Here is a 15,995-nt window from a genome sequence, read left to right as displayed (position 1 = left end):
GCATATTTTCCCCTTAACCTGGCTTCACCTCAGCACAGGCTAAAGAACGGACACTGATATTGCAGAAATGGCTGAGGTTTCAGACGAAAAGGATATGGGCTACTTCTGTCATAGACAAGATGCACACACTCCCTGAGACTAAGCTAGCCCATCTGATAGAGAATGGGATTGCTGCCTTGGGCACCTCATAAGGTTGTAAAGATTAAAAGAAATAACATCAAAAATGCACTTAAACCATAGATTTGCTCAAAACCCTCCAGTTGCATTGAACTGACTTCCATCTGACCTTCTGGAAGCAAGTACAGCATCTCCCAGCATAGGCAGACTGCCTGTGCCCACCTGAACTTTACCCATGTTTCCCTCTTGTGTTAAAAAGATTCTTCTTGTCTGGTCTCTTTACCATTCTTCTCTTGGTCTCAAGTCATCTTCTCCTTGGGTTAGGTCTCTCTGGAAGTCTGACAATTCCAGTCTCTGAACCTAAGCCATCATCTGGCACATCTCCAATCATTAGACAAGGGGACAGATGGACCCCATAAAGGGATAAGCAAGAAGCCTTTTTACCAAATCCATTCTCATTATCTAAGAGACAGTTTCCTCATTAGACAAACTTTTTACGTTTTCCACTTATAATTATTGGATGATTTATGAAACTTTTGTAGAGATATTACTCATTTACAAATTTTGAGGTAAGAGGGCTAATTGCTTTGTTTTCTGTTGGGTTTTGTTCACTAATTCAAGTAGGTATTGGGAGAAAAGACTTAATATGTGCCTGGCACTGTGCTAAGCCTTTGGGAATAAAAAAAGAAATGCTTGGTTGATATGATAGCAGTCTGAGCTGTATCCTGAAAAATAAATAGCTTTTGCATCTCCTCAGCACTATTCAATATGATCCTATTACATTTAAATGCTAAGCCACAGCCTGTAGGATTCTGATTCACTGGAGGACTAATGTTACTGATAGCCACACAGATAGCCTAGTCGGATATTACATTCTGAGCAATAGCAGAGCAAAACCCTCTCAACCTCCAATTCTTCCAAATGCCCATAAATACAGCTTTCTGAGATAGGGAACATCCACAAACGGAGAGAAATTCTGTAAATTCTTCTACAAAGGGTGAGGGATTTAAATAGCAAGAATGCATTTTATGAAAACTGCTAATCCCAATGTTTTAAATTTTGGCTAAAAGTTTCCCAGTATGTTTTGCTTTGTTTTAAAAGCTTGGGATCCACAGAATCATTCCACTCTTCCATTCTCAGAATTTTATAGTTGGTCAAAGGCCCTTTGCCAACTTTTGTTCTATTATTTTACTGCCTCTCCCCCACAGCATTTTCTTCCCTTCATTCTGCCAGTCTATAAACGTATCTGATATATGTCCCATGGATGTAATTATTCTTGCAAAATTTAATATTGTCTTCTATGTATATGCATTTAAAATTTAATTTTATTCCAAGTCATTTCTTACTCAAGACTGTGTTTGGATATAAATACATATCGATATAAATGTGGTGTGTGTGTGTGTATGTGTGTGTGTGTGTGTGTGTGTGTGTGTGTGTGTGTATTCCTGCATTTTGAATATATAGCGCAAGCACTGGCATTTTATTTATGTGTTACACTACTAAGGGCCCCTAAGTGATCACCAGTGTCTCACAGTAGACAGTACATCTGCGCAGTTCCTTTGTGTATCTTTGTGAAGAGTCTTGTAATATGAGGGAGCCTGCTTGCTGGGGTTTAAGTCCTACCCAGTTCCCCACAGCCGGCAAGCCCCAAAGAAAATCACACAGAGATCTCCATAAGTTATAAAACTGATTGGCCCATTAGCCCAGGATACTTATTAGCTCTTGTAGCTTATATTAACCCATTATTCTTCTTTATGTTAGTCACATGGCTCAGTACCTTTCTCAGCAGGTTAGGTCACATGTTGCTTCTCAGTGGTCTGGGCAGGAGTGCAGGAAGAGCTTCCTTTTTCCCAGAATTCTCCTGTTCTAATGGCCCCACCTTTACTTCCTGCCTGGTTGACTCACCTATACTTCCTACCTGGCCAATCAGCATTTATTTAAAACATGATTGACAGAATACAGACAATTCTCCCACACCAGTGAGTCTTTAAGAGGAGATGAGATTCTCCTATTCTTCTCTAGAAAAACATCAAATATAAACTGATGCTTTGTAGCAAGAAGGACCAGAGACTCCAGATTGGAAGGCACAACGGTTTCCACAGAGGCTTGGACAATGACTTCCAAGGAGTTCATGGTCTGGATGTGGTCTTGAGGTCATTGGGCTAATGGAGACAAGGCCAAAAGTGAATTCCTGTTTCCAAGATGGGATGCCAGGCAAGATATGAAGATCAACTATTAGAGGCAACATTTTTTTTCTCCTTCACATCAAGGAACTTTTCCCATTATGGACTTTTGCCTGGGCAGGAGGGATAATGCCTTAAGGATGCTGTGTTTAATTTCATGCCAATGTAGAAGCAGGCTCATGCTGTCCCATGAACCAGGCTTACAGTTTCTACCAGGTTCTATAATGGTCACACTGGCCTAGCTATTCAGTAATCTAACAAGAAGACCCCAACCACCTGAGGAGCCACCATCTTGATCCATCTACTTTGTTCCTGTGTGGAGAGGCAACTAGGGGACCCAATGAGCAAATTCCACCACTTCCCTTGAAGGCTTCATGGCTCTGTGCTGATACATCTCATGCCCATGCCAAGAAACAATGGCTGCTGTCACTGGCCAGTACTGCTGCTGATGGCTGCTATGCCTCTGCCGGGGCGGGGGGGGGGCTCATTACATTGCCACTATGGATAACTTTTCCAAGGCCATCTCTGCTGCCATCTCCAATGTCTACCACCACCTGCCTCCCAACTTCTACAAAGAGATGGTGTTCACAAAGTTGTCTTATCAAAAATTTACCAATAATCTGTAAATTTCCACACCAGAATCAACAAACAAAGGACCTGGGTTCCAGCTATGGCTACAAACAAGATTTTATGAAAGACAAATGTGAGAGCCCATGGATGTGGATTCATCCTACCTTGACCAAAGGTCATGAAGTTCAGACCTATTATTGCTCCTTCAAGGTTCTAACAGGAGGTTTGCTGAAGCTGTAGGGTGATTGGTAAAGAAAAGTCCCCAGACTATCTTGATACAAAATATATAGCTTTAATAAACAGAAGTAAGACTTACAACAGCTTACACCAGAATCCAGCCGATCTGTCCGGACACAGGAGCCAGGCGAAAAGAGAGCTAGTGGAGCGCGTTTGCAAGGTTTATAGGCAGGCTTTTGCCTGAGGGCGGCATGCCCCGAAAACAGAATATGATTGGCTGAACTCCCCTATCATCTCCCCCTTTTTTCTAAAATAAGACAGAACCAAACCAAATACAACTATATGTAATAGAAGCAAATAAAGTTACAAACAACAAACAATGTTAAGCAAGAAACCTATAACAAAAGTTCTGCTAAACATTCTATCTCAGGGAGTCTAAATAATGTAGATAGTAACTACAACTATCTAATCTTCAACTCCATCAAAGATCTGAGAAGGGAAATAATTTTACTCAAGCAGCCCGGAAGTACAAGCGGGAAACTTCCGAAATGTGCAATGAATGGAAGAGACAACTGAATACCTGGGCAATCACCCAAAGTTTTATATGCAATGTTGAGTCAACCAACTTTGGCTAAGGCCTGATCTAACTGACATGCCATTTTTCAAAGGCAAGAAACCTTTTAGGACTCTCTCATCCTGTCTTGGCAAGATAAGACAATCCTGTTTTTATCCATTTACGGATATTTTGTAATTTTGTCAGTGGTTGAGGTATGGGCTTTTTTTTTGCCCAAAGGCCAGTTCTGCCAGGAAGAAGACAAGCTCCATGTGGAGTGTCTTTGGTGCTCAACATTCTCTCGGGAGTAGAGCGGTGATGCCAGGAGCGATTGTGTCTCACAACTATAGAACTATGAGTTTGATTAAAGGCCATTTTATACAGCTCTTCGAAGAGGTTGAAGATTATACTATCTATATTAAGTATGATCTCTATGCATCTAAATAACCTGATTAGCCTAAATATAAATATAATAAACATATATGACTATTGATTTTTATTTATCTAATTGAAGACTAAGAGAATGAACAACTGTGCAATGAGTGAGGACAATGACCTCCAAATGTAAGCAATGTGTATAAATATCTTAATCAGAGGTAGGAATGTAAATATATGTATATATATATTGATACAAATAAAGGTAGAAGCATACTCACATACAACATTTAATATATCAATGTAAAAAAATCAACACCGGTACAATTTTTTAAAACCAATAACTCACAAATACCATTATATTAAGGATGCTTGGCCTAAGGTGTGGTTGCTGGCTGCATGTCCTGCATAAACATCAGAATACTTAATTCAGGATATAGATACTTGATGTTTTGGGTACTGAAGAGGTAATTACTTTGTTTGTTCCTTGCTTGTGCCATAGTAAAGAAACCTTGCCTTCTTTCCTCCTTTAGGATTGGGGCATATAAAGAATATGGAAAACAAACGTGGGCAAATTCAGTATTCACTGGGTTGTCTTTCTGACTCTCTCTGTGTCTCTGTCTCTTTCTTTTGTATTTCTGTTTTTCTGCCTGACATTTCTATCCACAAGCCCCTACCCTGGGCCCAGAGAGATGTAGCCCCTACATTGGACCACAACAGATGGCCCCAATGTGGTGTTCCCAACAGACAAATAGAATAAATTGAGCTTACTTTTTTAAAGATTAAGGCTATATTTGTATTGCTGAACTCTAGTCTAGACATATTTAGTTCACTAGAGACTTTCAGGTTACCGATCAAGGTACCTGCACCAGCTCCTAGCCCCCCAGCAATGAATCTTCTCGATTTTCAGTTTCTCATATTCTACTAGCTTTCTGGTTGTCATGAAGCATTACTTCTTTACTATTTTAAATTTCTCTATTATTTGATCATCTTTTTATTTTATTTATTTGTTTTTCGCTTTTTTTTTTGAGACAGGGTTTCTCTATGTAGCCTTGGCTGTCTGGAACTCACTTTGTAGACCAAATTGGTTTCGAACTTAAAGAGATCTGCCTGCCTCTGCCTCCTTTCTGGGATTTAAAGGTGTATGTCTCCACTACCACCACCACACAGCTTAATCTTTATATTAAGCTTTATATTTATGTGAATTAGTATTTTAAGTTTGTTTTAAATTTTATTTTCTTGCTTGCTTTATGGCTGTATTCTGATAAAATTTACATTCAAAATTTGAATGAGATTGTGAACATTATTTTAATTTTTAGTGGAAATTTACTTTTGTATGGTAATTTTGTCTATTAGCTTTTTTGAACTTCAGAAATTTCTAATTATTTGATTCAGATAGGTTGAATTCAAAGTTGACTGAATTTTCAATAAAGACAATCATACTATCAGTAAAACATCAGAACTTTACCTCACTTTTTTTCTAAAACTTCTTTTTTTTCTTGTTTTATATAAGTAGCCATGAATCCTAGCAATGAGTTAACCAGTATTAATTTTATTTGATATATGATGTGTTTAAGAAAAAATCCAATTTTTGTTAACATATTTGTTATAAACTTTTGGCATATGACTTTTGACAAATTAAGGATGCTTTTGTTTAGCTCTTATTCACTAAAAAGATATATTATGAATTTGAGTCATGCATCTTATATCCATATGTTTTTTACATATACACATGAGTATGTGACCAGTGTAGATTTATTTCTCTGTCCTGAATTGATGGTGTGATGTACTTGCTTATCACTCTATTGAATTCTACACAGTTGGTTTTTCCAATGCTAGTCGGATAATGCTTTTTCTCCCCAGTCCATCGATGAGGTGACCTTTTATTTTTTTTTAATTTTCATTTATTTATTTATTTTTAAGATAGGCTCTTTCTACAAATCCCTGGGTGTCCTGGAACTCACTGTGTAGACCAAGTTGTCTTCAAACTCAGACCCACCTGCCTCTCCCTCCCAAGTGTTGGGATTAAAAGTATGTGACATTATGCTGGCAGAATGAAGCAACTTTTGATGGTAAATTAACTTTTAATTTATGGAATAAATGCTTCTTAATTATAATGTATTTCAGAGATTTAATTCATTATTTTGCTGTTTTCTATCTATTTTATATGTATGATGGTCCTTGTCACTTTATTTTCTTATAATGTTCTGATTCAATTTTCACATCTAGATAGTTAATTCAACCTATAGAATCATTTAGATTGTTTATTTCTTTCTGAAACAGCATGTGTGTCTTGAAACTTCAGTAATTCTCACCTGTGAAAACATCTGAGTGTCAGTCTTAGGGCAACAGACAGAATCATGGGTTAGCAGCTCAGATTTTTCACTATGCTCTATGCCATCACACACACACACAGACACACACACACATACGCACGCATGCACACACATGCACACACGCATGTATGCAGGCACACACATGCACGCATGCACACACAAGCACACACATGCACGCATGCACACACATGCACACACGCACAGCCTTCAGACATATGTTTTCATCAACTTGCAGTTGTGTAAGCAAAACATGATTCACATTTGAATGTTTTCTCAATATGATTTCAACTGGACGCATGAATACTACATTTTAACACTAAAAATACAGGACACCTTGTTCTTCAGTCCCCATACAAAAAGAGCTAGTAGTTATTTAAATTGTTTTTGCTGCATTTGTTGCATAATCTACCTGAGACTCAAAAGCAAAAGAAAACATCTGGATGGATTCTATTTTGCCTCAGAGAGGCCAGTCTCAAACTGTAGCATATATCGCCACCCAACCCGGATTCCTCATTAAAAATCAGCTTATTTGGCCCTAACCCCAGAAACTCTAATATGGTGTTTTGAGCTGGGATCAGGAACATTTTGAGAGAGATGATTTATGGACCAGGGTTTGAGTTACATGGTCCTAGATTCCCTGAAATATTAGGATATTTTACCAAGGTCCATTGTTGCAGGAAAGTCAAAACAGCAGAAACTCAAAAGAAGCTAGTTGATGGCACCCACGGTCGAGCAAATAGCGAAGCACTAATGTGCATACACTAGTGCACACCTCATTTCCTCCATCTTATGTGATCCAGGATCCCCTGCCAAGGAAATGGTGCCATTCACAATAGGTAGGTCCTCCAGCTTCACCAAACTAATCAAGAAAATCCCTTACAAGTGTGCCCAGTGGCTTGCCTGCTAGTGATTCCACGCCAAGTCAAGTCCACCCAGGATTAACCACGGCAACTACATTCTATTATCTGAACACGCTTGCCTTTCCCCAACATGAAGTCTTCACTCGTCCAAGTCCTTCTCAGGAAATACCTTCCTCACTTTTGTTTACTTTTCTGGAATGAACTCTTTGAATCCATGTCTAGAATGTCATATCCTGGCTTGATTTTCTGGCCTGGACTCATAAGCATAAAATTCTCATAATTTGTATTTCAACATTAACCCCCAAACTGCAACAGTTTAGGCACCTCCAGCTCAGAGTTCGAATTACCCAAGGATCCGAAGAAAATGCTAAGCATTAAGCATACCCATAGATGTTGAGTTCAAGGTATTCATTCTCATTCAGCCCCTCTCTCAAGTAACTCCAGCAGATAGGCTGGAGTGTGTTTAAAAATGAGCAAACTGCTTATAAGACTCATGCAGTTTTCCAAAGTTCTGAAACCCATTTCACCTCCAACCCAGCTCTATCTTAGCTTCCATTTCCTCCTGGTTCTATTTTCAGGATTTAATCAATCCTTTTCTAATAACTAGATGAAAACAGATTACAAATGGATAATATTTTCCACATACTTTTTTAAAATCTAATGTTGATGTTTCCTTTCTGTTACCATTTTGGAGTGCTCAGAATGTCTCGGTCCAAATCCCATTGGTTTCCAAGGACTAATTTCCCCTATTGCCGGGGAACCATCTGTTTTGTATTTTGTGATCATGACTTTCATCTAGAAGTGCAGTTCACCCACAAATAATCACTGTGCCACTCTCTTAAGTGCATGCTCCCACTTCTGAGCCTTTCCCTCCATGACCTATTTCTGATGTTTCCAGAGTTTTCAGCCTCCCAGGAATCCCTTAAGACTCATTTTGCAAATGTTACTTCATCAGAGAAGAATGGCATCTTGACTAGGGAAGGGGCTTAAGTTAACATTCTGGGTTCACATCACCGCGCCGCGGTCCAGCTCCAGCCGGCTGTGTCAGAATTTCAGTGTGCTAACGCAGGGGACCTCAGACAACTTACTCTAACCTCTTTGTTTCACAGCTACGTTTTTAAAAATCTCATGAAGTTTACTTATACATTACTAACTTGGAAATAGCAAGCTCCATTTGGGAATAGGTTCAAATAAAGTTAAGTTAATTAAGTTTTGTAAAGAACTCTATTTGGTTTATCTTTGATAGCAGATGAAAGAAGACTCAGATACTAAAGCAAGAGTGTTCGTATCAGTTGCATTCAGGGATCTCAAACGGTGACGGGAAGAAGAGGCGAGCACAGCAAGAGCTCCCACGAGAGCTCCCACGTGCTGTTTAAATTTCTTGATCACGCACTTGCAATCCAAACACAACAAAAGCAACATCACCGTGGTTCCTTAAAGCCTTGCAGACCTCAGAGGCTTCTGATTTACATGGTGTGAATTATACCCCAAACAGCTATCAATATGGTATCTTGTGGAGATCGCTTTAGAGTAAAAAAATATATCACTATTGTGTGTGATGCATCTGAACAGACATGTATATGAAAAAGACATACAAATGGTCAGAAGCCACATTAAACAGGTGGTCAGCATCGTTGTCATTAAAGGAAGGTGACTTCAAAACACAATGAGTTAACCTTTTTTCTACCTGCCAAGGGACTGTCAAATTTTAAAAGTGTGGCGAGAATGTGTCCTGCCTGGAGTCTTCATGCACTACTGATGGGAAGGTAAAATGGTCTATCTGTCCTTAAACAGTTAAACATAGCATTACCAGATGGCCCATCAATTTTCCTCTACGTATATACCCAAGGGAACCAGAATTACACACTCATGCAAAACCTTGTCTACAAATGTCCATAGCACTGCTATTCATAATAGCTAAAACACAGAACAGCACAACTGCCATCAACTGATGAAAAGACAGGAAAATGTAGTAAAACCACACAATGACATATTATCATCCACACTAAGGCAGTAAGTATTGATACATGATACAACATAGATAAACCACTAACTCATTATTGCCATTACTCTGAGCATCCAGAACAGCAGAATTCCATGCAAACAGGAAGTGGGCTCGTAGCTGCAAGGGGCCGCAGGTGCAAAGCAAAGGTGGTGACTGCTTAGTGGCCAAGGGGTTTCAAGGGAAGATGATTTAAAAAAATGGCCCTGCACTAGTGGTGATGTTTGAACAACTAGCATGTTGTATTCTTCAAGAGGATGAGATCTATGGCATTCAGATGTATGATAAAAAGAAACATTAAAAAGAAGTAACTATTCTAGCTTGTAATTTCAGTTCCTTTCCAAATGGAGAGGAAACCACAACTCTCTCTGTTGTTTCTATAAAGTTACTGGGTCCACTGAATCCTGTGAATGTGTTTCTTTTATGGGCTGTACCTTCCACAACCTAGCCCCAGCACAGATACCCATTACCCTAGAGTGACTGTCAAATGATTTCCACCAGACTCCATTCCCACCCTGCACATGGCAGCTGATCGCTTCATGTGTAAGGGTGACTCCAATTAAACATTTTATGATACACACACACACACACACACACACACACACACACACACACATATATATATATATACACTTTTATTTGAAACTTATGAAGTAGTAGGTTTTCCTATGGCTTTTTCAAGCATTCTCAGAGCGTCATCCTTTCTACAGCCCCTCCTTTATCCTATCACTCCAACTGTCTCCATTCTTGTTGTTAGCCAAAGTGTCCCAGAGACTCCAAAAATAACATAGGCTATTGCTATTGGTCTTGGTTGCCCAACAGAACTTGATGGGCAACCCTGTTGCTGGAGACATGACATATGCTTGTCATAGAACATGACAAATCAATTGGTACTTACCAAGAAGCTTTCTCCCTGCTGGTTGTGTCAAAGAGTACAAGAAAGTGCCGGGGTCAAGACAGGGAATCTTCAAAAGCCTTATCCAAGTGTGAACTTTGTGAGATGTAATAATGATTTATGTGACAAAGAATGTCCACATATGCAATAGTGGCACCAGTCCTAAGGGGTAACCAGTCACGCTCTGCTTGTACTTAAGGCACACTCACTCCATAGGAGGAATAATGTGCCTGGTACTGCAACTCAGGCCAAGAAACCATGGAGTCACCGTCCCCAGGAGCAAATCTACTACTATTATTTAGAGAAATAGAAATAGTATTAGAACGTACTCTAAATTTACATCTCCACCCATAGTTAGTGCAGTTCTCAGGCCTCGCCAGAGAATTTCCTCTGGGCAGCAGATGGCAGAAACTCACAGCTGCAAATCGGACATCTCTATCACACCTGTCCCCAAGGCTTGGGTTCCACCTTGAAAGAGAAAGCAGAAAGATTTAAGAGCCAGAGGCTGGGAAGGACCAGAACAAAACAGTGCCTTCCTGATATGGCATGACTACTCCACCTATGAACCCATAGTAGCTGTTATTTCCTGCACAATATCGAGGCTGTCAACATTCTAGGGGAAAATGGGGAGGGCTTCATGAGCCTCCAACTAAAAGATATGGATACTTGGTGGCTTCTGGGGAAGGAGAAACAATTTTCTTTAAAGGTGTGGTTCCTGGTAGGTTGACCATGCTCCAGTGGGTGGCCCCACACCCAGAAGTATACAAGCAGTCCAAATTGAAGACTCTGTGTTATTAAATTAAAAATAAAAAAGGACAAGATATAGGGGGTAGGGAAATAAGAGCTTGTCTGAGAGGAGTTGGAGTAATATAATCAAAATAAATTGTATGAAATTCTCAAAGATTTAATAAAATATATTTTTTAAAATACGTATGACTTCTCTTACATGCATATATTGCCCATCATTCTGAGAACCTAAAAGGATCCCTTGTAAGTGATCTCAGAGTTGGCATAGAACACACCGAGACATCAAATTTTCAGCACATAGGAGATTTATTACCCCAAAGGTAAAGAGAAAGACACCCGCTGGGTCAGTCATAGAATCAGTTGGAAAGTTCTAGAGCTAAACTTAACAAACAGAAAGACCTACAGATGCTTCTCAGGCAGAAGAGAACAAAGCCAGTCTTCCCAGGTACAGTCAGGTGACATTGCTACTGGGGACCTGGTTACCCAGCTCTCTGGACCTTCTCTGTCCCCCCAGGGGCTTGCTCTCACTGTTCCCCCTTTTTATATGCCCCTCCCTCTACACTGTGCATTTGATGGGGCCAGACAGGGATGAGAAGGGGTATGTTTCACCTCTGTACCTTTTGCAGTGGGAGACAGGACCCAGAACTCACCCAAACACCAAGACACTCATAGGTCTTTGGATACTTTGGAGTTTGGTCTCACAAACAGTTCCTTTTCTTTTCTTTCTCTATGAACTAGGTTGGACACATGACTTGGTTTGACCAATGGCTTATCAGCAAGAGCGACGTAAGCAAAGAGTCCAGCAGCTCCTGGTTTTACGAATGTGGAATATAACACAGTAATGCTCAAATAAGCAACTCAACGTCTTTGAGTCCATAGGATGGACAGTGGGAGACCTTCACTCGGGAGGTCTGACACAGAGAACCCTTCCCAACGTCGTTAGACCTGACCACTATAGCCTACATCTATCAGCTGTGTCTGTCTGTTTGGTCACGATAACTCCACCTCCAATGTCTTCTGGCTGAGATGAAAACCAGAGGCATAAGGAAGTCTTTCTAGTCCCAGACTGGACAATCAGCATTACTTTTCTTTTTCTTTTTTTAAATCTTGATTGAATCACTCGGCACTAAGTCATCCTGTGATCCTTACCAGGTCTCTGAAAGAATTAAAATGGAAATCTTCACGTCGCATGCCTAAATACTTAAAGTTACAAACCAAGCTAATGCATCGCAGGATAGCACAGGTCTTACCCTCCCACCTTGACAAATACTTCAGAGAAAACAAATAATGACAACATAATGGAAGGCTCCCTGGAGCTGCGGGTTTCAGATTACTGAATTTTAGAGGACAGCATGCAAACATTGTGCCTCAGTGTTACGCTGAAGGGCTTCCGGTGAGCACTTGTCAACAAACGCAGAAAGAAAAAGAGCTTGAGAACACACCGCATAAACCAACATTTTACATTCTATGGGTGCTGCCAGCATCTCTAAGGTTCCGTGTTTGCCATATCAACAGGCTTAGCTTTAACTACTTCATTTCTTTTTAACCTACCAGTAAAATGGAAGAGAATAAAGCCAGAAATACTCTATCTGGAAAGTTCCTATGAGCCAAATCCTGTGTGTAGAAGAAACTTCAATCTCCTAGCTACCACATTAAAATATAAGGAAAAAGAAACAGTGAAACTGACATTAGTGATATAGTTTATGGAACACAACATAACAGAATAATATAATTATTAATTTATAACCTTTTAATATATAACCATTATTAAATTTTCTATGAGATATATCACACTGTCTTTAGTGTATATAATACTTTCATGTGCATGCCAATTAATACATATATGTGAATTTTACCCATGCAGCATGTCCCAGTTTGGACTTTCTCTGCTTCCCATGCCCAGTGGCTCCCTGTATCTGTGGCCTGCACAGCATTGGGCAGTGCAGAGTGGCCGTGCTGCTTCTGAGGCACTAACAGTCATAGTAGTGTGGGTCTCAGAGTGTGGTCAAGCAGAGCCTTGTTAATACAGATTCCCAGGCTGAACCTTCAAAGTATGACCCGGAACCTCAGAGGCAAGTCCAAGGAACTAACAGGTTTGCAGAAGACCCACCAATTCCAAAGCACAGCCCCGTTGAGACAGCTCCCTGCAGTCAGAGAGTAGGTATTTTTGTTTTGTTTGTAATGTCTTTGTGACCTGGCTAATTTGATCTACTCAGAATAAACCAGGAGTTGATCGTTGCTATGGTATTAAAAACCCATTTGCTGCCAGCCAATAATTAGCAAAAACTCTTCTGCCTGAGCAGTATGAAGTAAGCCGCGGTAACTCTTCCTCCTGGCACCCTTTCTCCATCAGAAAAGAGTGGTGCACTAATCTATGTCACTCTGCTCCCCAGGGGACAAACTCTTCGTAAACAGGAGTTGAGAATTTTGCCTCTCTCTCCCGGATCCTGGACTCCTGAGTGCTGCTTCCAAATCCAGACTACAGTTTCATTTGGATCAAACATGAACGGGGTGGCTTTTTGTTGCGCTATCTGGATCTATTTCTCCAACTGGATGTTTTTGGCTTTGCACAATACACCAGAAGGAGGGGAGTTGGAGTGACTGTGAGCTCATGTGTACCACAAACTGCGCAGGCTGAGTTCCCAAATTCAGTCTGCCCTGAATTTGCCACACACACCCACGCCGGGCCAGCAGCATGAGGCTGAATTTTTAAACATTTTGATACAGTTCTTTCACTGAGGACAGAAGGTTCTGGAAGCTCATTTATTTTGTGGTATTCTGAACTTTGCTAACTATAATTGACCTGAAATCCTCACAGTTTTCTAATATTAGGAAGAAATTTCTTTCTCAATGTTTTAAAAGCCTTCATATTGACAAAGAATTCCTGAAGGTTGAGCTGCAAATGGAGAGGCAAGCATGAGGCAATCAGCCAGGGATGTTGGCCTGATCCTTTCTTTCTTCCTCTTTCTCCTCCTCCTTTTCCTTTTCCTCCTCCTACTTCCTGTTATTATGTATCTTCCTGTCAGCTTCCCCATTGTTCTCCACCCCCTACCCCAAAAAGGTCACTGGAATTCTAATCTCCCAAAAAAAAAAACAATTCTATGATACTAATTACATGTCTGGAAAGTGAAGCTCTGGCCTGCAGGTGGTACCCTTTAAAAGCTACCAGTATTGCTATTATTATTGTCATTGTTATATTATCACATGGTATGGAGCCTTAGCTTTCAAGGATTGAATTATTTTACTTTGGTTTTGATGCCATGTGGGCTTTGTGTGTGTTTGTTTGCTTTTCCACCAGGCGCTTTTCTTCTTTCTTTACGGATCTCTGTTTTTGTTCCTGAATCCAATACTTGGCACAGGAAAGAATTTTCAGATATGTTAAAGAAGACGTTAAGAAAGCAAAATAAAGCCTTCTTCTATCAATGTTAAATGATAGAACTATTAACGAAAGGTGTGACATTTGATAACTTTTATGCCAGTATTTGAGGTCTTATTCTATACCAGGCATTCCTCTGGGAGACAGGATGGGGAAGCATCTCTGCCCCTGCATAAGAGGTGAACAAGAAGTGAATATGAGCAAAACGATGTCTAGGGTGAAGAATGCAACAGGGCAGTAAAGCAGAGGACAGACCAAGGGCCAGAAGGGGACTGGAAGGTTAATTAAGGCAGCCAGGTAGAGTTCACAGAGAAAGTGACCTTCAAGTGAAGACCCCAAAAAAGAAAGACAAACAAACTTAGAGAACATCCTTCCTAAAGATGGAAAAGCAGATGTCATTGCTCAGGACAAGAGCTGTCTGGAACTTTGTGGACTTGAATCCCCAGTGAATTATCAGAGAAGAGAAAGAAACAGCATTGGGAAGAGCATTTTTGCTGAACTGACAACTTGCGGGGTTGTTTCCAACCCTTCAGACTCTGTCTGTGCTCAGTAGACAACTGTGATAATGGTTAGACTGGGTCTTAATATGTCACTGTTAATAGCATGAGGTTCCCAATAGAAGCCTTCTAGAGCAGAGCAGGGAAGGAAAGGAAGTTGCTAAAGCTCCGTGTTTAGCCTGCAGCTTATGAATACAAATCAGATCCCATTGACCTGGATGCTCTAGGTTCTATGATTCCTGTCAGACGAGGCAGGGGCTCAGAAGGTTCACTTGTGTACTCAGGCGTCAGCTGCCACCACTTCTTTGCAGCAGCCATTTACTTCTGCCTGAGCCCTCGCGGGTTTCCTCTCTTACCGAATCCTGTACTCTGGCCTCGGCCCTGCAGGCTACTGGTCACCCCATCTGCTGCTGGAGACCTGAGAAGGATCGGAGGTGCAATGCTGTCAACTATTCAGCTTCAAACCCACAGGGTGCAACCCAGCATAAACAGAGAGGGACCTCAGTGCTTTCCTCACTGGTGGGCTGCCCCCAAAGGCCTGGGTGGGCCCTGCTCCCCTTTCGAACCAGAGCCCTTTCCCCTAGGATGCTGAATGTAGGAGTGACTGGAGCAGAAGCTTTTCCCAAGGCATCCACACAGCTCTGTTCTGAAACCGGCTTCTTTATCCCCCGCCCAGCTTCACTACACACTTTAAATTCTTCTTCCTTTTATCATAAGGGCCCGTAGGCCCACTCCATGTCATTTCTAGCTCACGCTTGGTCTCCTTTACACACCCGTCTCTCCCCCCTGCCCCCCCCCCCCGGTCTACCAGACTGGCTGTCCTGAATCCTCTCCATGGACCTTTCCTCACAGCCTTTCCCATCCACATGAGGGGGGAGGTGGCGCCACACCCGCAAGATCAGCTTTTATTTAGAAGAGCTTTCTTCACTTCTGTATCTTTGTATTCGAGTGCTTTTCATAGTTAATGGAATATTTCTATGTGGAAATGGGCTCTTTTTTTCCATTTTGGGGGATACATCATCACATCATGTCTCATTTCAGAACCAATGTTGTCTCAGATGTGATAAGATTCTCCCTCAGAGAGGGGGGTCATGTCGAAGTGGTCTCTGCACGCCAGTCTTGCGCATCGCCTAGCTTGTTTCTGGATCCATGTAGCTCATTCTTTATTTGACTCAATTCTCACAATGACTCCAAGGCTATCATTCATTAGTCCTATTTCATATGTGAGAAAATTGATTCAGACAAGAACAGCAGAGGCCTAAGTTAACAGAGGGGCTAAGGTGTAGAGTCAAGAAGTAACCTGTTTG

The sequence above is a fragment of the Myodes glareolus genome, chromosome 1, assembly GCF_982192425.1.
Source record: "Myodes glareolus chromosome 1, mMyoGla1.1, whole genome shotgun sequence".
NCBI classification, from domain to species: Eukaryota; Metazoa; Chordata; class Mammalia; order Rodentia; family Cricetidae; genus Myodes; species Myodes glareolus.
Note: the sequence above shows the minus strand (reverse complement) of the source record.